Source organism: Peromyscus leucopus, chromosome 11 (assembly GCF_004664715.2).
Source record: "Peromyscus leucopus breed LL Stock chromosome 11, UCI_PerLeu_2.1, whole genome shotgun sequence".
In the NCBI taxonomy this organism is placed as follows: Eukaryota; Metazoa; Chordata; class Mammalia; order Rodentia; family Cricetidae; genus Peromyscus; species Peromyscus leucopus.
In genome coordinates, this window is record NC_051072.1 from 22,636,255 (window position 1) to 22,661,068 (window position 24,814).

Consider the following 24,814-nt stretch of genomic DNA (forward strand, 5'->3'; position numbering starts at 1 on the left):
TTGCTGCCCAGGGCGACCAAATAAATTTGGGAAATGGGCCAAGATGTGCCAAAGAACATCTGTAGGACATGAACAAAAGTTATGGGAGTCGTCTAACTTGAGAGGTCTCCCAAAGCTGAGAGGCTGGAGGAACACAGCGGCTCTGAGGTTTCCAGGGAGGAAATGAGGCTTTAGTGGTGCTTTCTGGACCAGATGGGAATGAGACATGGGGAAAGGCAAGATTGAGAAATACCATATTGTTGCTCACATGCCCGAAGTACTGCATTTTGTGTCCAACTTCAAGGGAAGTTATCAACCTCTTATAGTCTGTGGAAGCCCACAGGTCAAGGTTAAGATGCCCTGTTCCAGCACTTGTAAAATTGCAGTATTGAAAGCTTGTTGAGCCAAACAAGATTCGTTTTTGTTCCCCAACAGAGTAGGAAGCAACACACAATACTGGGTGGCTATAAAACTCTTCTGCCTCTCCAATTACTTAATTATATGAACTAATTACCCAGCTATAAACACCACTGTGATAAGTCCCATTCCCATTCACCATTCTTTCCTTCTGAATGTTTAGTTTTGTAGTTCTATTTAGATTAATATGATGGGAAATGATGATTGTGGGTCTTATTGAAACAGATGATTACTTTGCCACAATTTTTAAATTACTAGTGTATAATGTATTTGTTTCTTTTTATTTTGTAATAAATGAAACTTAAAGTACCAAATAATTAAGTTTCAGAGCTCTAGAAACAAAATATGGTTACGAATATTCTATAATATTATATAAAGTTACAGTGCTTTAAGTTCTTCAACTTAATATTCATTGGCTACTCATGAAAGAATGAAGTAGGCAGAGACTGCAATTAAGATTTTTACAGATTAATGGAGTAGATTAAGTATCTATATTCTATTCCTATCAAACTTTATATGTTAATAAAAGAACTATGTGGTTTTGGCATAACAGTCTACTCTTGCTCAAGGGTATTGGTTCTGGAAAAACATGTCCAGTTTACTCTCAGGAACTAGAACTCACTGAGAACATGACATTTCTTCAATATTTGGCCCCAGGTTACTGCAGTGTCAGTAAACTTAGATGCTTTGAGACATAGCCCACAATGTTATACAACATTACAGCTTGTAGATTTGGTATTTACTGGTGCAGTAGTATTTCCACAGTGGGATCCCTGTCTTCTTGAAGCAGAACCCATATTTGAGACTCAGGAATGTTAGGCATTAGTATTTTAAAGACAAATAGTGTCTTAGACCAACTGCTACCATGGTGACTCACAAGCTAGAAAATGGCTTCTAATGGGAACATACTGTTTAGGGGAAAACAATCTGGTGTGGTAAGAACTAAACCATCCCATTCTCTCCTGCTTTATCTGAGCATTGTATTCAGAATAGACAATCTTCCAGCCATCAAATAATTCTTCCCAAATCAACAGGGAAGAGGCCGAGCATACACCAGGCTAGGTCTTTAATCTCCAGGTCCAGTGTAAAAGGACAGTGCCAAGCCTCTTGTTGAAAACTTAGAATTTGAAGAAGGAAAGAGCAAGGCATTAAACCAAGTACAAGATCCTTCTCAAAGCAGGGGCTTGCGGGACTACTGTGGCTTTGTCTGCAAAATGGGGTAATTGAACACACCAGTCTCTTAGCAATCTTCTAAATTCAACTTTCTGTCATTTGTACTGGAGCTTCTTTTGTAATCTAGTATTGTACAGCTGTAAGATAAAAAGTTTATTTTCTCTAATACTGTTTTGTCTACCTTTCCCAGTGTTCCTGTCAATCACGAGCATCAGCATTCTACTCCTTCCTCAAAGCCATTTTACCTTTTATTTTTTCCTTACTCCCTTGTACACCAATCACCAAGATTTATCCCTTTTAATATTTTGTGTTTATTCCCCTTTTACCACTGTCACTCCTAAGGTCACATTCCAGAATCTGGGCTAAGACAGCTTTTAGATGATGGCATCAACATCTAATGCATTGTAACAAAGCAGCCCACACTGGATGATCCTCACAGAAATTCAGAAGTGGGTTAACTCAGGTTTGAGCTAAGGTCTGTTTCCTAAGGCAGAGTCAAGGTATCTCCAGGGACAAAATCAGGCTGGAGGTTCTGCTGTCTAGGTGACACCTTCATGTGGTTGGTTAGGGAGTCTCAATTTGCCCCGGAGATAGACCTCAGTGTGAATCTGTCTAATTGTCTACACAGTCTAAGGACTGTCTTTCTAACCAAGTGGAGGACTGAAGGGCAGCAGCCAGATGGAAGCCACTCCAGGAACTACTGAGCTTCAGAGGTCACACCCAATCTCTTCTTCCACATTCTATTTGTTAGAAGTGAGTGTTCACAGAAGGAGAATTAGACTTCATCTTTCCACAGAAGGAGTATCAAAATATTTTTGAATCTGCTTAAAAACCACCACATCATTCTTTTGTTTACCTCCTGTAAGCTACCTTTATTTCCTTTCCAAATTCTGCATCTTCTATAAGGCTTTAGTTCATCAATTTCCTGCTCAGAGCATGTAAGTGTGATGGTTTGAAAGAAAATAGCCACCAGAGGGAGCGGCACTATTAGGAGGTGTGGCCTTGTTGGAGGAAGTGTGTCACTGTGGGGGCGGGCTTTGAGGTCTCTTTTGCTCAAGCTTCCAGTCGATTTCCTGTTGCCTACCAGGTATAGGACTCTCAGCTACTCCAGCAACATGTCTGCCTGTGTGACACCATGCTCCCCGCCATGATAATAATAGACTGAACCTCTGAAACTGGAAGTGAGCCCCCTCAAATGAAATGTTTTACTTATAAGAGTTGCCATGGTCATGGTGTCTCTTTACAGCAAGTGAATACAAAATCTAAAAGAATGAGTGAGAGTGTCCCTTGTAATTCTCGTGGGCACATCTATAAATCATCTCCTGCCCGGACCTTGCTATTATCTCACCAGTCCCAACCACAACTGTCTCTTTCTCATATGAAGATATTGTGCCTTGGTCCTGTTTCTCCCAGCCTGAATGTCCTCTTCCTCAGTACTTTTCATGTCCAGAATGAAATCCATTCAGTTACTTCTCAGATATTCTGTATTGTTTTTCATAGTGCAACAATCCTGTTTTCCATCTATTTTCAATTTTTAGCTTCTATCTAGAAGTACAATCGATCACTTAACCTTATAAGACTAGGCAATGCACTGAGACAAAGCTTTAAAGCTGAAATTTTTAAAAGTTTAACAAATCTTTATGCAATGTTCATAGGCTATCCTTTAAAAATGTCCCCTTGTGAGACCTTTTAGGCATCTCTACTGTTTCTATCTCAATCCTAGGCATGTGTTGACTGTTACAGACAAATATTTGGTAGACAAAAGAAACATTGGGGATTATAAAAACAATACGAGATGGAAGTTCTCTACTACGAATTACTTTTTTGTTCTCTTAAGTGAGAGCCACTTTGTAGCACTTGAGAGAGTTAAACTTGTTTTGTCTTAATCTGAGACTACAATGATTACAAAAGCAAAGAAGGAAATCACTTCAAACTAGGAACAATATTTGTTTCCTTGGTCAGATCACCTTCTAATTGTGTAGTAGCTTACCATACTGTTACCCAAATTTGACCTGTCTTTGTTATTTCAACCATCCCCTTGCCAATTCTGAATTGGTATAGACTATGAAAAACATTACAAAGAAAATTTGCATCTCTGAAAGCTTTATGTGACCCTGTATGGGCCCTAGATGGACATCCATGGAACTGGCTTCCAAATGTCTTGTTTTCATTTCCAGAGCTCCTTAAAGGGGCAAGGGAGCAAGTTTTCACAGTGAAACACTGCAGCTGGTCCTGCTTCCATAAATGTGCTCTAAAAACTCATGAACTGGTCACGAGAATGACCCCAGGAAAGCCTTTGGCCATGGGTGTCTGAATCACTCTTCTCTAAAGAAACCATAGAGCCATAGTCAAAACCATCTGGTGCAGAGTTTATGAACCACAGGGGATTTTCTGTTAGATAGGCTCAACATTTATTTATCCAAATCAGTACCTGAAAGTAGAACCAATAAATAGTGTAAGCTAATATTATTTGACATAAAGAAAAAAATATAGCTAATATTAGGTCTGAAAATTTCGGTTTCCTGAATAGAGAGGACCTTGCTTGCATTAAGCATTAGACTGGGCTCTGCAAGATTAGGCAGCTGTGACTTCTGACCTTGGGCTCCAAGTATGGCTTCTTTATCTCTACAGAGAAGTTCATCCAGAGACAATATAGTCTTTGGAGAGACACAAAATAAAAATTCCCCAACTTGTCTTTTTATGAGGAAATTCTTCTAACAGATGAAAGGGAAGTTATCCACAGGGTGGTATGCATGGAATTTTATGGGACTAATTTTATTTGTGTGCATGTGCATGTATGTGTATGTGTATATGTGCCAGAAGTCAATGGGGGTATCTTTTTTAGTCATTTTTTTCCTTTTTGGTTTGAGTCAGGGTCTCTCAAAACTTGGATGGAACTAATATGGCAAGATTAGCTGGCCAGAAAGCCATAAGGACCCTCTTGTCTCTGCCCCCCCATGCTTACAGAGATCTAGATTTATAAAATCAGACATGAAAGGGAGACAATCCTTGAGACACCAAGGAAATGCAGAAAATCACAAGGACATAATTTAAAAATCTGTATTTCATCAAACTTAAAAACCTGGAAGTGAATATATTTCTTGACATATATGACCTACCAGCATTAAATAAAAATGAAATAAACAATCTAATAACACCTTAATTTCCAGTAAAATAGAAGCAATAATTAAAAATTTCCAGTCAACAGAAACACCTAGGGCATGATAGATTCAGCACCGAATTCAACCAGGAACTTCAAAGAAAAATTAATTCCAATAGTCTTCAAATTATTCTGCTGAAAGATTATTTCCTAGTTACTTTTATGAAGCCACTATAACTACAATACCTAAACCACACAGGGACCTCCCCAGCCAAAAAGTTATATACAAATATCTGTTATGAACACATATGTAAAAATTCTTAATATAATATCAACAAATTGAAATTCACATAAAAAAGATTATACACCATGTTCTATATGGATAAACTCCAGAGCTGCAAGAATGATTTAACCTACACAAATAAGTAAACATAATCAGAGTAAAATACAACAACATACAGTCATCTCATTAGATGAAGAAAGTTGTTTGGCAAAGTCCAACACCCCTTCATGATAAAAATACTGGAAAGATTAGGGATACAAGGGGTATACTTCAACATAACAAAGGCAATATACAGCAAACCCACAGATAATATCATCCTAAACAAAGAGAAATCAAACCATTTCCACTAAGATCAGCTGTGGGAGCCCACAAAGATTCCAATTTGTGGTTTGTTTCTATTTTGACTTAAGGTTAGAGATTCAGAGGTTTTTTTGTTTTTTTTTTTTTTGTTTTTTTTCGAGACAGGGTTTCTCTGTGTAGCTTTGCGCCTTTTCCTGGAACTTACTTGGTAGTCCAGGCTGGCCTCGAACTCACAAAGATCTGCCTGCCTCTGCCTCCCGAGTGCTGGGATTAAAGGCATGCGCCACCACCGCCCTGCGAGAGTCAGAGTTTATGTCCCTCTCCGAGGCTTCATAATAGGATGTTTTGACCAAAGGCATGATTACTAGGTGTCTTATGCTTCAAGGCCTAATTACAAGATGCTTTGACATAAGGCTACCATGGTTACCAGGTGTTTAGACAATTAAGAAAGAGTTTACACTTGTTTGTACTTTGTGCTTTGATCTTGAAATGGGGAGGTCTCTTGCCTCTCTCCTTGCTAGTGTATAAAAAGCTCATTAGGAATACACTCAAGGCAACTGGGTATGGACCCAGGACCCTCCCGAAGCTATTCTATGTCTCTGTCTTTTTCTTCATCTACATCTATATTTTTTTCCTATCTAGCATTTTTCAATTCTTCACTCCCTCCTTCAAGGACCCTTCGACAGGTTAGGGCTGGACCCCGCCAATCACCAATGAGATAAGGATGCCCACTCTGTCCATACCTATTCAATATAGGACTTGAAGTCTTAGCGATATCATTAGGACAATTGAAGGAGATCAACAGGGTATAAATAGGAAAGGAAGAAGTATCCTTATTTACAGATGATATGATTCTATACATAATAGATCCAAAAGAATCTACCAGAAAAGCTGATTAACACTTTCAACAGGATGTAAGTAGCAAGATATAAGATCAACACACAAAAATCAGTAGTTTCCTATATACAAACAACAAACATATCGAGAAAGAAATCAGAGAATAAGTATCATTCACAATAGCTTCAAAAATATCTTAGGATGACTCTAACCTAAGTGAAAGACTTGTGTAATAAAACTCAAAGTCACTGAAGAAATAAATGGAAGAAGATATCAGAAAATATAAAAACCTGCCATGGTCAAGGACTGGTAGGATTAATATTGTTAAAACTGCCATTCTATCAAAAACAATTTATAGATTCAGTGCAATTACTACCAAAATTTTAACACAATTCTTCACAAAAATTGGGAAAAAATATTCAACTTCATATGTAGAAACTAAAAAAAGACCTCATAGCTAAAATAATCCTGATTTTAAACAAACAAACAAACAAACAAACAAACAAAGACCAAAAATTTCTGAAGGTATCAACATCTCAGATTTCAAGTTGTACTACACATCAGTATAGGCATAAAACAGACATGTTGATCAGTACAATATAATTTAAGAGCCAGACATAATTCCACATACCAAAAGATGCCTTGTTTTTGACAACGAATCCAAAAGTACGCACTGAAGAATAAACAACATATTTAACAAATGATGGATATGTGAAAATAGAAGAATCAAAGAAATCCTTATTTATCACCCTGCACAAAACTCAAATACAAATGGATCAGGGTCTTCAACCTAAGACCAGATACCATGAATCTGATAAAAAAGAAAGTGTGGAAGAGCTTTGAACTCACTGGCAGAGAAAGGACTTTCTGAACAGACCACCAATAGCACAGGCACTAAGACCACCAATTAATAAATGGGACCTCATGAAACTGGAAAGTTCTAAAAGGCATAGTACACCATCATTCAAGCAAAGTAGCTGGGTACAGAATGGGAAAACATCTTCACCAATTCTCCATCTGACAGAGAATTGGTATCTAATATATATATTGCTATCTAATATATATATATATATATTGCTATCTAATATATATATAGCTATCATATATATATCATATATATATCATATATATATCATATAATTTATAATTATAGGGTCCATTCAAGACTTTGGTCTCAGTTGCATTCACAGCTACAATCCAGCTCACATTTGACTTGGGATTTTCTTTTAAGTTACATAGTCACAAACTAGGTAGGAATGGGAACTTGGAAGGACAGAAAGAAAGAAATTTTTGTTTACTCCTCTGCTTGAAAGAGACAAGCGCTTGTAGAAAGTAAAAGTGTTAGCATTTTGGTGTACATTAGTTAACTACAACATATTTCCTATTATAATACAGAGATATCCACAAGGATTTTAAGTATTGTCATCTTAAATTTAAATTTTTAAGAACTTTATACATGCAAATAAATCATTTTGATCCCATTCACTCCCCATTCTTCCCACATCCTCCCCTCCTCCCTCATAAGTTCCTCCTCCCCACGTTAATGCCACACCAAGTCCACTTTGCCCATGTACTCATGTGTATGGGGCTATGCCCCAAAGAATGTTTGACTTCCCAGAGACAAACCACATAAATAAAGCTGACTCTCTATTCATAGCAGTCATCAATTGTCAATAGCTCCACAGCAAAGGGTGGGTACTTTGGAGCCCTCCCGGTTCCCCGTTAGAATGGGAATTGACTTGACCTTGTGCAGGCAACAGCAGCTGCTGTCAGTCTGCTCATAAGTGTGGTGGTCTTGTCATGTCCAAAAGACAGTTTCTCACCCTAGTCCTCCTTGATCTCTGGCTCTTAGACCTCCGGCCCACTCTTCCACCATGGCCCCTACACCTTGAGGAGAGATAATGTGAAATAGATATCCCATGTATATCTGAACACTCCAAAGGCATTTATTCTCTGCCCTTTGACCATGGTGAGTTTCTGTGTTAACCACTGACCACTACACAAAGAAATTTCTCTGAGAGCTGCATTGATCTACGGTCGAGGAGATACAAATTAAGTTTGATATTGTCCATTTAGCTAAATAATAGTAGTAGGTTATCTACTGGGGTCTATAAGCTTCCTGTCCAAGGTTGTTTTTTTTTGTCAGATTTATAGTACTAGGCATGTGAACCTTAGATCCAATACCCCTATAATGTTCATGTCACTATGGTACTCTCGGACTATGCATTCTGTGAACTAAAATGCATCGAAGACATGGTGAGTTATGACCATGTTTGAAGAGTACAAAATTTATATTTATATTGTGACTGTGCTTCAGCTATTACTAAAATATCTCTCACAACTTCCTCATTCATGCCACCAGGTTCTGCCTTTATCTCCAACTCTAAAGTACGAACTAACTCTGCTGCCTTGTTTGTTCCTACCTATAAATAGGACTTATGATTTCAAGAGGAGTACATGAAGAGTCATCACAGTTAAGAAGTAAGGATGGATGAAAATCATTGGAGGCACAAAGAGACAGGTTAATTAATGCATAGCTATTTTTTCCCGTTCATTGTGTCACAAATTTTTGTGTATTGAAATATACTTTACAATGAGCTATGGAGAACATACAAATAAATCTGTTTAGATAGGTAACATATAAGTAATACAATGCTATGTAATATAACACAATAAATTCAGTTAAGTACTTATTTATAAGCTTGTACTGAATTCATCCTCTGAGGCATTTAAGGGGTAGTACTATGAATTGATTAAAGAAATTGCTAACTTTCTACAATAAAAAAAAATCAATGCATACAACATGCATTGGAATCATAGGAAGAATAAAGAATGTAAAATAAATCAGAAAATGCAATCTTATTTTAAGCAAATTACATGGTGATGGGAAAGATTGTGTGTGTGTTAGTATGTGTATAAATGTGTGTGTGTGTGTGTTGTGTGTGTGTGCGAATGTGTGTGCACATGTGTGCACTTAGAACATGTTTATGAGTGTTGTTGCTTTTAGTCTTTCACTCATTTCCTTGATAGAGAAGAGGAAAAATTTAAAGAGGAAAATTAAAAAAGATGTCCAAGATTAGAACTATTAAAAACAAAGCAAGGACAAAAATTTTATGAAAAAATTCTCTTGGCTTCATTTGTTTTTCTGAACAGAATGTAGAAGCTTTTAAAAATTACTTGCTGGAAACTAGCTGTGAGTAGCATTTGCCTGAAGCTATCAAAACTAAGTAAGCAAAAACAATATCAAAAGTTCTTGTAAACTTAATTGAATCTCTGTGAGATCTGAATCATGTTAACAGATGGGCTCTCTGGTAGGAGAAACATGATTGCATACAACTAACATGACTGTGTCTCCCTCTTTTTAAAAACAACTAAGTACTTATTACTAGCTTAAGTGGTTAGACCTTGGTAAAGGTTTAGGGTTGTGGGAAATAGAAGTGATACCTGGGAAGAATCCTTGTTGAGAGGAGTTCTGGAAACTTCTCCCAAGCTTTCTACCAAACTCTCTCCAGAAGGGAAGAGGGAGCTCCATTGGACCCTACTGAGTCCCAGTCTCAGAACAATATCCTATTCTCATGCTATGTATGTTGGTTGAGACAAGAAAAATGTCTACTTTTGGATGATTGCTTTCTGACTGAATTCCTGTGTCTTCACTTCTGACCATCCAGGATCTATGACAAGAATCCAACAAGCCTGACCTTCCCTAGTAGCTTGGACCTCATACCTCTGTAATCATTTTTTCCTATCCAAATAGGGAACTGTGAGAGATTCAGCAGACCTCCTGGGACTTGCCATCTCACTGTGTGGACAATATATCTGTTGGCATCAGCAATGGAAAAGCTAATAATTTTTTTATTCAACTATGAAGCCAGAAAGAAACAACTATTTTTGACTATGTCAGTTACTACATCTTCGTATTAGAGAAAAAATATTTTAAATACTGATTTTTGTCTTAATGTCACAATCCAGGGATCCATGTTGTGGTGATTTGAATGAAAATGGTGCCCATAGGGCATTATTGGGAGGTGTGGCCTTGTTGGAGTAGGTATGGCCTTGTTGGAAGAAGTGTGTCACTGAGGGAGGGCTTGAGGTGTCAGAAGCTCAAGCCAGGCCCAGTGTCTAGCTTTCTTCCTTCTGCCTGTGGATCCAGATGTAGAGCCCTCAGCTACCTCTCCAGTACCATGTCTGCATGCATTCCACCATGCTTTCTGCCATGACAACAGTGGATTAATCTTCCAAACTGTAAGCCAGCCCCAGTAAAATGTTTCCTTTATAAGAGTTGTCATACTTATGTCACATGAACAAAACCCTAAGACACATGTCTTTCTCAAGGAAAAGATTTTGCAAGTTTGAGTGTATGTGTGTGTGTGTGTATGTGTGTACACACATGCCCACACTTAGATATGTTAGACTTATGAGCTTCATTGTTCTTAGTCTTGAGTTCTAAAGACCACAAGAATAAGAGTAACATGGAAATTATATTAATAGGAAAATATGAGCATATTTCTGATATGAGGTCCTGTTCCTTAAAAATTGGACTTTGAACCACGAAGAAGAAATCTTCCATTTCATATCAAATGCCTCTGCTCCTCAGGTTTGTGGCAGTTGGAACATAGAGCACACAGAAGGCAGCATTATAACCATTCATTGGAACATTTCAGTCATTAAGGCATCTGTGGGCTCATGTGTGGAAGAACCTTAGTTGATTCACAAATGTACATTGGGTGTAGTCATTGACACATATTTAAAATAAACAGTAAGGAAAATTCTATTTTTCTTACAATTAATGTTTTAAAGCAATTAGCAATGGGGGGGATGGAAGGTAGAGAGATAAAAGAAGGTGGAGGAATAATCAGTATATTTTACACATTTATGAAATTGTCAAACAACAAAATTAATCTTACCCCCCCCCCGTGTGTGTGTGTGTGTGTGTGTGTGTGTGTGTGTGTGTGTGTGTGTGGTGTATGTGAGTGTAATGAAGGCTTAAACATAGACCTTAATCACCTAATGCTGTCATTTCTTTATTTTCATCTTTCTTAGCTTTTTGAGAAATTTATACAATGCACTTTGCTTATTTTCCAGTCCCCATATTCCTCTCATGTCTACCCCTTTTCTTACCCACCCAGCTTTATGCCATCTTTTCATTTCTAAATCCATCAAGTACAGCTGATGCTGCCCATATATTCACGCATGTGTGGCCTTCTACTGTAGCTGGAGAGCTTCTCTCCAGGTCCCACCGAGCCCCCGCAGTTCCACAACCCACTTATAAAATAATCACTGAGACGCTTATATTACTTATAAACTGTTATCTACTTATAAACTTCATGTTATCTACTTCTTCTATCTTAAATTAACCATTTCTATTAGTCTATAAGTTGCCACGCGATATCCACAGCATTCTACTGCAAAGGGGTTGATGTCCCAGGGCCCACACCTTAGAAAAAATTGACTTTCCCTCTCTCAGAAGCTGTCAGTTGCAGATAGCTCCTTATATACGGATGGGACTTTATGCCCAGTTCCCTTTTTTGTGTTGGGATTTTATCTGGCTTGAGCTTGCACAGGCCTTGTGCATGAGATCTTGACTGCTGTGAGCTCATATGTGTAAATGCCTTGCCATGTCCAGAAAACATGTTTCCTTGTAGTCTTCCATTGTCTTTCATTCTTATAATCTTTCTGTTTTCTCTTTCCCAATGATCCCTGAGCCTTGGGAGGAAGTGATATGATGTAGATGGCCTATCTCACACTTAGCGTCCTACAGCATCTCATTCTCTGAACCTTGACTACTTGTGGGTATCTGTGTTAATCACCCTCTACTGAAACCAGAAGATTCTCTGTTGAAGGTCGGCAAAGGTACTAACCTATAAGTATAATGCTAACTCAGTAGAAGTCATTATTATGTCCATTTAGTATAGCAATAGTGGTAGGGTCTTCCCTAGGGTCTATGACCTGTATAGTCACAGCTTCCTGATAATGGTGCTATGTCTGGGTTTCATGTTAAGGAGTAGTCATTAAATCCAATCAGAAAATGACAGGTTACTCCCAGGACATTCATGCCACTATTGCACTGATGGAAATATCTTATCAGATCACTAGTTATTGTAGTTTGCAGGGTAAATAGCTGGATAAGGTTGGTGATTACTTTTCTCCTTCTGTAGCCCACATAACAATTTCTCCCACCATGAGAGCTAGCCAGAAGGGATGAATTTTACAGGTCAGTACCAGCTTGATTTTCTCCATGTTTTATGACTCAAATATGTGGTATCTTCAGCAATAAGGTCATATCCCAATGTTATGGAGGGTAACCAAACACTTTGGCCATAGCCTATAATTTTGAGAGGTTATGTGACCCTATTGGTCAACAACTCTAAATGAGGAAACCCATTCCTGGTATTGGGCTTTATATTTGTTTGTCTGTGGCACCTAGTAGGAACATTGTTGCCCTGTTATAAGGTAATACCACTTAAACTCTATTTTGTGCATTTTTATATTTTAGGAAATTTCTACAGCAGTTGATTTCCAGATAACTTTGTTGTAATGTCCTTAATGTTGCTTATCCACTCCCCCATTTCTCTTTCACTCTATTCTTCAAAACCTCACTATATGTAAAGTTAAAAACTGAAGAGTTGTTCAGAAAATGTATTATTATGGAACAGACCTCCTTGTCAAGGAGATTGTATTCTGAATTCACTTAAAGTAGATTCTATTTATGAACCCTGAATTATAAAAAATATAGAAAAGATGACATACTTTACAAAAGCTCAGGTCTGTTATTCTTTTAAATGTTATTCTTCTTTCATGTATCAAAGTATTCAATCTTTCAAAGAAACCTGCACTTTAAAGCTTGATTTACCCAAACATAAGTAATTAGGATTTTGTTTTTTTCTCCATATTCTGGATTTGTAACAAAGAGGTACATTACATGAAAAAATTACAGACTTCAGGATTTATTTGCTTATGCATTTCTTTATATTTACACACTTATTTATATAACAATGTAACTTATGTATTGCAAAGAAGTTCAGTCAATACCTAAATTTCTTCCTTCCTCTCTTCTTTTCTTCATCCCTAAGTTGGCTTCCCACTTCCTCTTCTGAGTACACACATAGTCACTGAATACTAATTGCACTTGGAGCTGGAGCATCATGTCAGAGATAAACAGAGGAACCAGGCAAGGCCGGTTCCAGGCCCTATAAAGGTTACAGTCTGCTGGAGGTATAAGGAAACAGGTAGGAGTTCTAATTCAGTTCAGTAACAAGGAAAGTGCCGAGTCCTTGGGGATCATGTAGAAGAGACGTTAGGTTCAGATGGTCATTAGGTCAATGATGTCTAAGCTGACCTCTGGAGGATCAGCTGCAGCTGCCAGTAAGGGAGGACAGAAGACCATTTCATCTGGAGGAAACTATGGATGCAGGTCCAGATGGAAGACCAGACACATAGCCTTTGAGGATTTAATATTTGGATGGCATTGACAGATAAATCTAGAGAGCTGGTAGGAGGCTGAAAATGAACTTACCAGAACTTCATTGCAGTTATCTGAATTTTATATTTTCATTTTTCAAAACTACATTTTCTGGGAAAATTTCATACCTGAGTGCTGTATTTACATAATTTCTATATCTCCATCTCCCCCCCAACTCTTTCTGTAACCACTTCTGCTTCTTATCAAATTCATGACCTCTATTTAGATTATTATTGTTATATATATACAGACATACACACAGGCATATATATAAATACATGCTGAGTCCATTTAGTGTTGCTCATATGTATATGGGATCACCATATGTATATCCACCAAGAGGCATCTATATTTTCTAACATTCAATCTGCGATTATTTGCCAAACATGAAGTAAGATTAATATAAGAGATCTAGAAACAATTGCAGTCCATATGGTTTCCAGTAAACAGGTTGTGAAGTGGCTGAAACTTAAGAATAGCTGCTTTGCCCTACAAATAGCCTCCCTTCTAAGTGCTCTTAAATAGCCAGCACTGGTTAGTGGGTTACTTAGAGCATAACGAGGTCATGCCATTAGGGTTCCATTCTGTATAAGTACCTGCTGGCAGTCCAGGGTTTGGAAAGCTTTCTGTCAGCTGTTGTCATATTTGAATTAAAAAGAAATACTCAAGTTGCTGTTCAAGGGGCTGGTTTTAAGCACCACTTCAGTAAAAAGTTAAAGCAGCTTGAAAATGAGTTCCATGCATATATAATTTATAGCCAGTATAACCTCAGCATTTGACTTGTATGGAAGGCAGCAGAGGGCACCTTCATTTCTAGCCTTTGCCTGATTTTTTTTTTTCACTTGGATAAGAAAATTACCCAGATTGCTTAATTTGAAGGTATGGCAGGTGGTAGAAAGGAGTTTATCCTTCCCTTGCAAAATTGGCATCACTAAGAGGGGTAATTTCACCTGCCTACAGGTGACCTGTTGGCAGCTTCTCACTGTGACTTTCACAGTTTTCTGTGTGTCTTTCAAAATTTCTACAATTTTGCATTGTTTTTATTAAAGCAGCATTACATTCCTGTGGTGTACATACACATAGTTTCGGGTGCCTGGCCATAAAGAGAGTGTGAATCATTTTAATGGTACAAAGAATTTTATTTTTTGGTGTTGGTGCCAAATCCTATAGAGGCTTTCCTAAGCAAAAGTAAATGGAAGTACATAAAACAATGGGCTGATTTTGATTCTCACGGGGGAGAGCTCCCCAGCTTCTACTGTGAAAGACAAAAATGGTCTCTGAAAACATTGTCACAAAATAATAAAACAGTAACAGCAAAGAGTGCTTGTGAAGTAAGCCTCACAGTATATCCACGATGGAGCTACTTGTTTTATTTTCATTTTTCATGTATGGAGACTGAGGTTACCAAGAGGCAAAGGAGGAAGGCAAAAGTGAAGCATGCCTAGAATTAACCCTGTGCACTTGCCTCCAGCTGTGCTGCTTACAATCCAGAGAAAGCTGTAGGAATGGCATAGGGTGCAGCACGAATTCTAATTGGTCTTAATAATAAAAACCCAGAGCCAGATACTGGGATAAATGCTGAAAGATCAGAGAGACAAAGGAGCAAGCCACAGCCACCTCTGACCTCAATAACTCCTCAGCTGAAAAGGGAGCTGAGCTCCTATCTCCACCTGCCTTAGATTCCTAACTCTGCCCAGCTCTACCACTTCCTGTTTCCTCCTCCCTAGTGCTGCGATTAAAGGTATGTACCTCCCAAATACTGAGATCAAAGGCCTGAGATCCCAAGTGCTGGGATTAAAGGTGTGTGCCATCATTCTCTGCCCTCTATGGTTAACAAGTGGCTAGCTCCATACTTTGATCTCCTGGGCAAGCTTTATTTGTTAGAGCACAAACAAAATATCACCACAATAGGAGGGCTCTCTTCTGGAAATACACACACTGTGCTGAGCCCTTCTTAAGAGCTTTGGCAATAATTAGCAATAATTCAATACCAATACTTCCTGTACATCTATTAAATCATCCCTTGGTAATTATGTGATTTGGGGAAAAAGTTGTTACCCCTGGGTGCTCATACACTGCTCATATGTCTTTGCCATAGATGAAAACATAGAACAAAGGATTGAGAGTTGTAAGATCTGGATTGGAGATCCAGTTCTTCTACTAATGAGCCACATACTTTTGGGAAAGCCATTCTGTGACTTTTGACCTTAGTTTCTGTTATTGTGTCTGTAAGATGGAACATAATGATTCATAATCACATTTTTGCTTGACATTGGAGATGAAATGAACTATCTTCCATTTCTAAAATCTCTAAGAATCTGAAAACATGAGAGTTTAGTTAGTTTAGCTTCTACGGTCATCCATAGAGCAAGCCGTTGGGTATACCTATGAGGTATTATCTAGATTCCATTAACCTCTGGATATGACCCTGAGGGGGTTCCTCTATTAAATTAATGGAAGTAAGAAAACCTACCCTGAATGTGGGCAGTATCTTCTGACATCATTCCAGGTCTAAGGCCTGAGGGAAGAGGTTTTTCCTTTTGCCTGCTTGTGTCATTCCTCAAAGGAGAGTCTACCTACTCCATCACTGCTGCCATCCAGCTTCTCAGGCTTCCAGTATTACATCAGAATCCAGCTTCTGTAGTCTTCCTATAGGAGGCGAAGGCCAGCAGCTCTGCACAAATCCTTCAGGCCTTTAGTACCAAATTGGGAAGGCTGAGGCGTCCAGCCTTGATGTGGGATTATGTGAAGACTATGAAACCACTGATTCTCAGGTTCTCCACTGTGGGACTATCCAGACTGTATTGTGTAAACCAATCAAACAAATCTCCTTTTATTATATATTAATTCCATTGCCATGCATCTCTAGAAAACTCGGACTAGCACAGCCTACAAGGAAAACAAAAATACGGAAAGAACCACAGTACGGGAGTGGGAGGCAGAAGTGCCATCGCTCAAAGAGGACTGGAAAATTCTGTTTGGCCAGTAGCCAGAGTACAGAGAGCCATCTTGAGACATCAGGGTACCAGGGTGTATCAAGGGAGTCCCGAGGAAGATATTGCCTTAATGGTGGAACAAATTAGTTCTACACTAAAAGTGTCTCAGCCTATCTATCAAAGTTAAAAGTGGTATTTGAAAGGATAAAACTCTGCCACATAATTGCTGCCAAGAAGAATGTAGCAACATCTCTTGAATGAGTGCATCTAAACTGCCCTAAAGTATGACTTATGGAAGAAATTACTCAGCATGCTAAGGAGCAGGAATGCATGACCCATAATCAGGAGGGAAGGGTAAATCAGTAAAAAAGTCTCAGAAGTGAGTCAGATGATATAACCAGTCAATGAGAGGGTTAAACAGGTATGGTAAGGGGATTGCTGTGTGAGAGAAGCTAAAAGAAGTATGTATATTGCAAGGGGTGAATTAATAAAAGCAAACAGTCAAAGCAAATGCGTGGCAGTGAATCCCACAGTGTATGAAACAATTATACCATGGAGCGTGAACTAGAAATTAGCTATTTCAAGAAAGCATCATTGAACTTGAAATGAAAGTGGTATAGTTGAATCATGGGGTAATTTATTTTTTAGATTTTGAGAAACCTCAGTCCTGATTTTATATAGTGGCTAGAATTTACAGTCCCCATCAGCAGTACATAAGGGTTTCATTTTTTATTGCATCCTTATCAACAATTGTTTTCCTTATGATAGCTACTCTAACTGGGGCAAGTTCATCATATGAAACAATATAATACAGATTCAGAAAAGCCAAAACCATATCTTTTCTGGCTCGTTTGTGGATCCTATGCTATATATGAGAGACATGAGCACAGAGAGGAGATTGGAAGGAGAAAAACTCTTGGAAGGGGAAGAGGAGGGTGTGATCAAGGCACATGATAAAATAGAAAGATAAATTGTCTATGAAGCTCAGCACTATGTAGAGTGAATATTTATAATTAAAATGTGGACATTTTCAGGCAGAAGGCATAGGGTACAATATGTCAGCAATATAGTTTATAATTATGGCTAAAGCTTCTTAAAATATTATTAATTGCTTAAAGCACAAGTATGCAGTGAGGTTTATTAAATATCTAGAAATAGAATACATGGTAATGTCAGCAAAACGCAGTGAGGAGCAGGTATACAGCTGTAAGGCTTGAATTAATGACAGAAGTTTCCACTTGATGTGACAATAGCTTGTGGTGAGTCAGAGACATGCAATGTAAAGCCTAAAGTAAGCACTAAAATCCCCTAGATGAGGTGTAGTTAGGAGGCTGGAGAGATGGCTTAGGAAGGAGTTAAAGGCACTGTTTGCTCCTCCAGAGGACCCAGGTTTGATTCCCAACACCCATCTGTCAGCTCACAAGAATATGTAAGTATACTTCCATGGGCTTCAACACTCATTTCTGATCTCTTTGGACACCAGGCACCCACATAATATACAGACATACATGCAGGCAAAATACCTATATATGCAATGCTTTTAAATTTTTAAAAAAAGGGTAGTTAGTTGTAGCTGGAGTTTTCCTGTGTTTACTCGGCTCCTGCAGCTGCTCAGACCCATGTAAACACACAGAGACTTATATTACGTATGAACTGTATGGCTGTGGCAGGCTTCTTGCTATTTAGTTCTTATACCTTAAATTAACCCATTTCTATAAATCTATACCTTGCCACATGGCTCATGGCTTACCAGTATCTTTACATCTTCTTACAGCTGGCAGCATCTCCTGCCCAGCCTTCCACTTCCCAGAATTCTCCTCTCTGCTTATCCTGCCTATACTATACTTCCTGCCTGGCTACTCGACAATCAGTGTTTTATTTATCAATCAATCAGAGCAACACATTCACAGCATACAGAATGACATCCCCAGCAGTTAGTATACCAACAAAGGAGATAAGATGACAGTAAAAAGATACTCAGTTCAACAGTAGGAAAAAAAGACGTAAGGAACTCTTGGGAAACTAAGCAAGATTACTTATCTGAAATCAGGCATTTATTCACATTAGTGAGAGTCCAAATACACTGATTAAAATATGCATGTAATCATATTGGGAAAATTGATAGACTGTCATCTAGACTGATTTGGAATAAAGACATAGATTAATAGGGAAATGGGGAGGGATGTATCCAAGAACTTAAAAATAAACTATTATTTTATCTAGCTATACCACTCCTGAAGTCCAAGGGACTCAAAGTTATCACACCGTATAGATAACTGCACATCCATGCTATTGCTGATCATTCACAGCACCTGAGATGGAATAAGGGTAGGTATCCATGGATGCATTCATAGATAAATAAAAGGCAATGCATGGACACAAGAGAGTATTATTTTGCCACAAAGAAAAACAAAATTGTCTGATTTTCAGGAGACTAGATGGAACCAGAGATCTTCATGTTCAATGACATATTCCAGACCAAGAAAGACAAATGTTTCATGCTTCTTTTGTGTGTGGAATATAGATTAAATAAAAACCATGAGAGCAGAAAAATAACTATTTAGGAAGAAGAGAGGGCCTAATAGAAGAGAGGTGTGAATATAATCAAAATACATCATGTATTTTAGTGAAAATATCATAAGGAAGTTGGTTATTTTGTACAGTTGCTAGACATATATTAATAAGTAAGATTCTATAGACGTCAAAAGGATGGCAAGTGATGGGTCTCTGTTTTCCCATGACTTCCCCTTCTGTCAGTTTTAAGGACATTTGTCTCTGGACTCAGATCCTTCCTGCATAGTTCAGGAGGAGGGTTCCATTTTTAGGTTTATACAATCAAGCCTATGTAGTAAGGCACAATCAGAGGCAACAAGGCATTTCTTTGTGGGAGACATTTGACCCAGTGCAGTTGTATGCATTATTGTTCCATTTGTGCAGAAATGTAAGTAAGGCACAGTGGTAGTGAGAGGTGACTCCAGGGCCCCGATGGTGGAGGCAGGGATTACTGACATGGGGACAAAGGCACATGTTGCACAAATCCTAAATGGTCTTATAATTCGGAGTCAGATAATTGGGGTAAATGCTGAAAGATCAGACAAAGGAACAAGCCATAGCCACTTCTCACCTCGCCAACTCCACGAATCCTTAGACCGAATGCCCCTGAGTCCTCAGCCGAAAGGGCCTAATTCCTGTCTCCTCCTGCCTTATATTCCTTTCTCTGCCCAGCCTTCTGTTTCAACCTTAGTGCTGGGATTAAAGGTGTGTGATCCCAAGTGCTGGAATTAAAGGTGTGTGCCACCATTGCCTGGCTGTTTCTCTTTTAGACTGGATTGATCTCATACAGTCCAGGGTGGCCTTGAATTCACAGAAATCCAGACGGATCTCTGCCTCTGCCTCCCGAGTGCTAGGATTAAAGGTGTGTGCCACCACTGCCTGACCTCTGTGGCTAACTCTGTGGTTGGCTCTGTCCTCTGATCTTCAGGCAAGCTTTAGTTCTTAGATTACAAATATATCACCACAGGCACATTGAGGGGAGATAGAAATGTTCTTTATCTTGATAAGTTTTTTTTTCCTGCTTGTTCCTTTTCTTACAGTTGCTAAACTCACCATAATAGACCTTCAAAATCAGTAATTTGTTTTAGGCCATCAGTTCTTTGTTTTAAATAACTGAAAATAAACAGATTTCAAATAAAATGTGGAAAGGAATGTTACCACTGCAATTAGATCAACAGGGCTGCATCCCTACTTCCTCTGACCACCAGGTATACAGGGAGACTCTGAAGTGTGGGAGATTAGGGGAGTGGGAAAGGAGCTTCATGATTAGTTAGGGAGCATTTTTTTTTGCTTTTTTTATTTAAAATATACTAAAAATATTTTTTATCACACTAATTTATTTACCTGCTTACTTATTTACTTACTCTCTCTGTGTGTTGATGTGTGCGGTTCTTCTCAAATTATGCTTTGAATGTAAGATACAATTTCTACTCTTTGAGTAAAATTTATTTAGAGAAATTGATGGACCTCAAACATGCAAACAGCATAGACACATGTTCACACATCCTTGCAAACCTGGGGAAGAGTCTTCATTTACAATTGTCAGGGTCAGGACAGTGTGTCTGCCTGGGAATTTTAGTGATGTGGGAAATGTGAAGGATGAGAAATATGTTTTAGCTAGTTATTTGTATTTTCTTTGTTGAAATGATTTTTATATAATTTCACATACCTATAGAATGCATTCTGCTTATTCTCACTCTCCTACTGTCTCTAATCCTCCTCCCATTTCTGTTTACCTTGAAGATCTTTCAAGAAACATTGTCATGTTTTGAATAGACTATTTAAAGTGTTTGAACTCATATCTGGAAACAAAAATTATGCACATTAGTGGAGTGGCATGTGAGGTTTGATCTATGTCCACAACTGTGTAAATCAGGTCACATATATGTTTCTTCAACTTTCTGCCAGTTCTTCATGGCAAAAGCATTTAAAATTCTTTCTTCTCATTTTTAGAGATGTATAGTGCATTACAGTCATTTGTAGGTATCCCACTGAAGTGTTCTCAATACCTTCTTGTTTCCATCTTCCTGAAGATTAGCTGATCAGCTTCTTTCCACGTCTTACCCCCTCTGTGCTCTCTGGACTCTGGTGAGTGCCAGTCTACTCTCAATTTCAATGAGAGCAATGTTTTTCCTTTATCAGTTTGATTCTGGGGATGAGTCTTCTTATGCTGCCCAAACTTGCAATCCTCTTGCCTCAGGCTCCAGAGTTGCTCGGATTATAGGTTTGTGCCACCACATCCAGCATAAATCAACTTCTAAGATGCACTGCGGATAAAATCATTTGGCACTCTGCACACGGGATATTTTACATCGTGTAATTATCTTCTACTTCCATCCACACTGTTGCAAGTTACACAAATTCAGGTTTGAGTAGATAAGTAGAAAATATATACAGCAATGGAATGTTGTATATATTACATATTCTTCATTTGTAAAGATAGATTTACACACACACACACACACACACACACACACACACATCTCTGTGTGTATCCCACATATGTATGAGTGCCTGCAGAGGCCAGAAGAGAATGTGAGGTCCCCTCTAGCTTTAGTTACAGGCAGTCATGAGTCACTTGATGTGGTTGCTGGAACAGAACTCAGATCCTCTGCAAGAACAGTGAGTCCTCTTTACTGCTGAACCATCTGTTTAGCCAAACAGATTATTTATCACTTACAGAATACATTGGTTGATTCTTTACCTTGGTAATTTTTAATATGTATACCATACCTTAATACAACTAATTAATAAAAATTGTAAATAAAATGTTTACTATCATAATCACCACTCAGAAGGTTAGACAGGAAGCGACTAGGGAGCAAAGTAAATGAGAAAAGTGGACTGGGAGAGTCAGGAAGCTTTGGGTAGTCAGAAATGTCAACATTTGTTGAAGGAAAAGTAGGTGAGAAAGAAAGAATCATAAGTTATGCTTATTACTGATAGCTGTGGCCCTCCAAGAGGCTGTACTGTCCTCTTTTCAGTGGACACATTGCTATCTATTTGTTTGGGCTGTGTCTTGGTAGAAACATCAGAGCACCGTGTTTGTGATGCCCCCCCCCCCCCGCTACCTGTACCAGAGGACATTGTAAGTACTGCCTCCTCTATCACCCCAGAATCCCAACCAAGAGTGACAGTGGTAGAGAGTAGAGCCCACCGTTATCCCAGGAGGGCCACATCCCAGGACTGAGAAATAAATCCAGGATACTGGCATTTTGAATTGCACCGATTTGCATATTTAACTTTGCAGTTCAAGATGATAGAGTGTGAGAGTAATCTAGGATTCATTCCAACAGGGGCAAGGAGGTTGGGAAGATTAAGCATTGAGTGTAGCATGAATTGTTAGGTCTTGTTAATAAAATCAGACCTGAGCCAGGTATTTGGGTGAATGCTGGAAGATCCGAGAAGTAGAACAAGCCACAGGTATCTCACCTTGCCACTTCCTCGGCTGGTCCTGTTTCCTCAGACTGGAAGCCTCTGAGTCCTCATCCAGAATGAATCTCAGCTGAACTGCTTCTAGAAGCCTGAAAGCTTAACCAGCCAAATGCTTCTAAATCCCAGTTTTCACACCTTATATACCTTTCTGCTTTCTGACATCACTTCCTGGGATTAAAGGCTTGCTTTCCGGGATTAAAGGCGTGAGTCACCATGCTTGGCTATATCCTTGAATTTCTGCCTCTGGAATGCTAGGATTAAAGGCATGTGCTACCACTGCCTATCCTCTATGTTTAATATTGTGGCTGTTCTGTCTCTGACCCCAGATAAGTTTATTAGAGTGGACAATATTTTGGGGAACACAATACCACTACAGTTGAGAAAGTTGATGGAATTGCAGCATAGATGCATGGTGCTGTGCAGCCTGGGAGCCAAGTGGAAGAGTGGGTGAATGCCAAGGCAAAGGCAGTAGGGAGCCACCCAAAACTGTAGTCAGAGGAGTAGAGTTGGAAAGAAAGCATCAATTAGTGATCTTGCTGAGAATAAATACAGGGAAGAGTGCTCAGGCACTTGGCTATCAAATTGAAGGATAAAATGTGTTTCTCTTCTTGCCCTAGCCTCCCAAGTAGCTGGGATTATAGGGCTCCTTGGATTACAGGCCTGCAGTAATAGGCTTAGTTCTGACACTTCTAATTATCAAAAAAAGAAAAAACAAAACAAAAAAACAAGGCCTAAGTTTTCTTACTATCAAGAAAAATCAGTTATCAATTGCAAGAAACGAAAATGATTATGAAAGGCAGATACATGATGTTTTATATAGTCATATATGTGCATGCATAGATGTACACAGACATGGTCTGGAATCCACTCACAGACCTTTCTGAGGGACTCAGCTCAGGTAACTTCTCGGAGATCACTAGTCTTTGAACCTAGTGATGCTGCCTCTGTCGCTGTAGCTGATGAGGCTGGAGCTGGACACATGGACCAAAAGCAGCAAGCCTAAGCTTGTAGCAGGAGCCTAAGCAGAGGGTGAGTGATAGCAATGGAGAAGATCTCTGATACTTCTCGATGTGCTAGTTTTCTCTTACTTACCTATGGCTTTTATGACCTCAGGGATAATGCTATGGAACAGATCTCAAGAATTTACCTAGCTAACTTGATACTCTGTGACCACCCATTAGTAACTCCCAATTTTGCCACTTTGCTCAAGGCCCTGCAGAGCATGACCATCCCTACACTGATTCTATGAACTTGGATCTTTCAAATTCTCATTCAGTCAACATCATACAGTCTTGCGTGTATGTGACTGGCTCATTTCTCTTAATGTGATCTTTTCAAGGCTAACCTACTTTTCTGTGTACAATAAGACTTCCCTTTTAAGGCTGAGTAATAGTACATTTTCTTTTCATGCCACAATTTCTTCATCCATTTAGCTATCAGTGAACATTAAGGGTTCTGTTTTAAATATTTTTTTAGAACGCAGTTGAATACCACATCCATTTAGCAAAATGGTTGTAGTATTAAGCCACTTAGCAGGTCTTCTACAGGGTTTATGACCCTTCCAGCCGTAGGTTCTTGGTTGGGATTACAGTACTAAGCCTGAGTCCCCTCTTGTTAGGTAGGCCTCAAGTCCAATCAGACTTGGTTGCCTCCAAGATAGCAATGCCAATACTGCATATCTTTCCAAGATGAGTCATTATTATAGATTACAGGACTTACAACAGGATAGAACTGTTGACAAATTGTCTTCCAAGCATGCTGCATAGTGTTGTTAGACTCTATGAGAGCTCTAGTCACCATGGAGGAGGCTTCAGTTCAGCAACAGCTTGATTCTTCCACAGCCTCAATTTTGAGAGTTTGAGAAGAACTGGTGGTATATTTTCTTCTAAAATTTTATGGAATTTACCCTAGATGCTATGTGGTCCTAAGTTTTTCTGTGTTGGAGTTGTTTGATTAATGATTCAATTTTCATATTAACTAAAGGAATGTCCTTATTCTTAATATCTTCACAATTGAGTTCTGGTTGAATTTCTATGCTCAGAATTTATCTATCTTTTCACATTTTCCAGTTTTTCTTGCATATTTTTTCATAACAGCAATGTGCACATATGTACATTTCTGCATGTCTATGTGTCCATTTCAGTGTGTTCTGCTGGATAGTAAACCCAGAGCCCCATACATGCTGAGCATGTGCATTAAGACTGAAATAAACTGTAGCCACACAGAAGTGTCATAGATCCTTTTTAGACTTCTAATAATGGTTTTAATTATCTCATATTTCACTTACGGCTTTATTTACTTCAGTTTTTTAGAATTTAATCTAGGATTTGGTCTGTGAATTT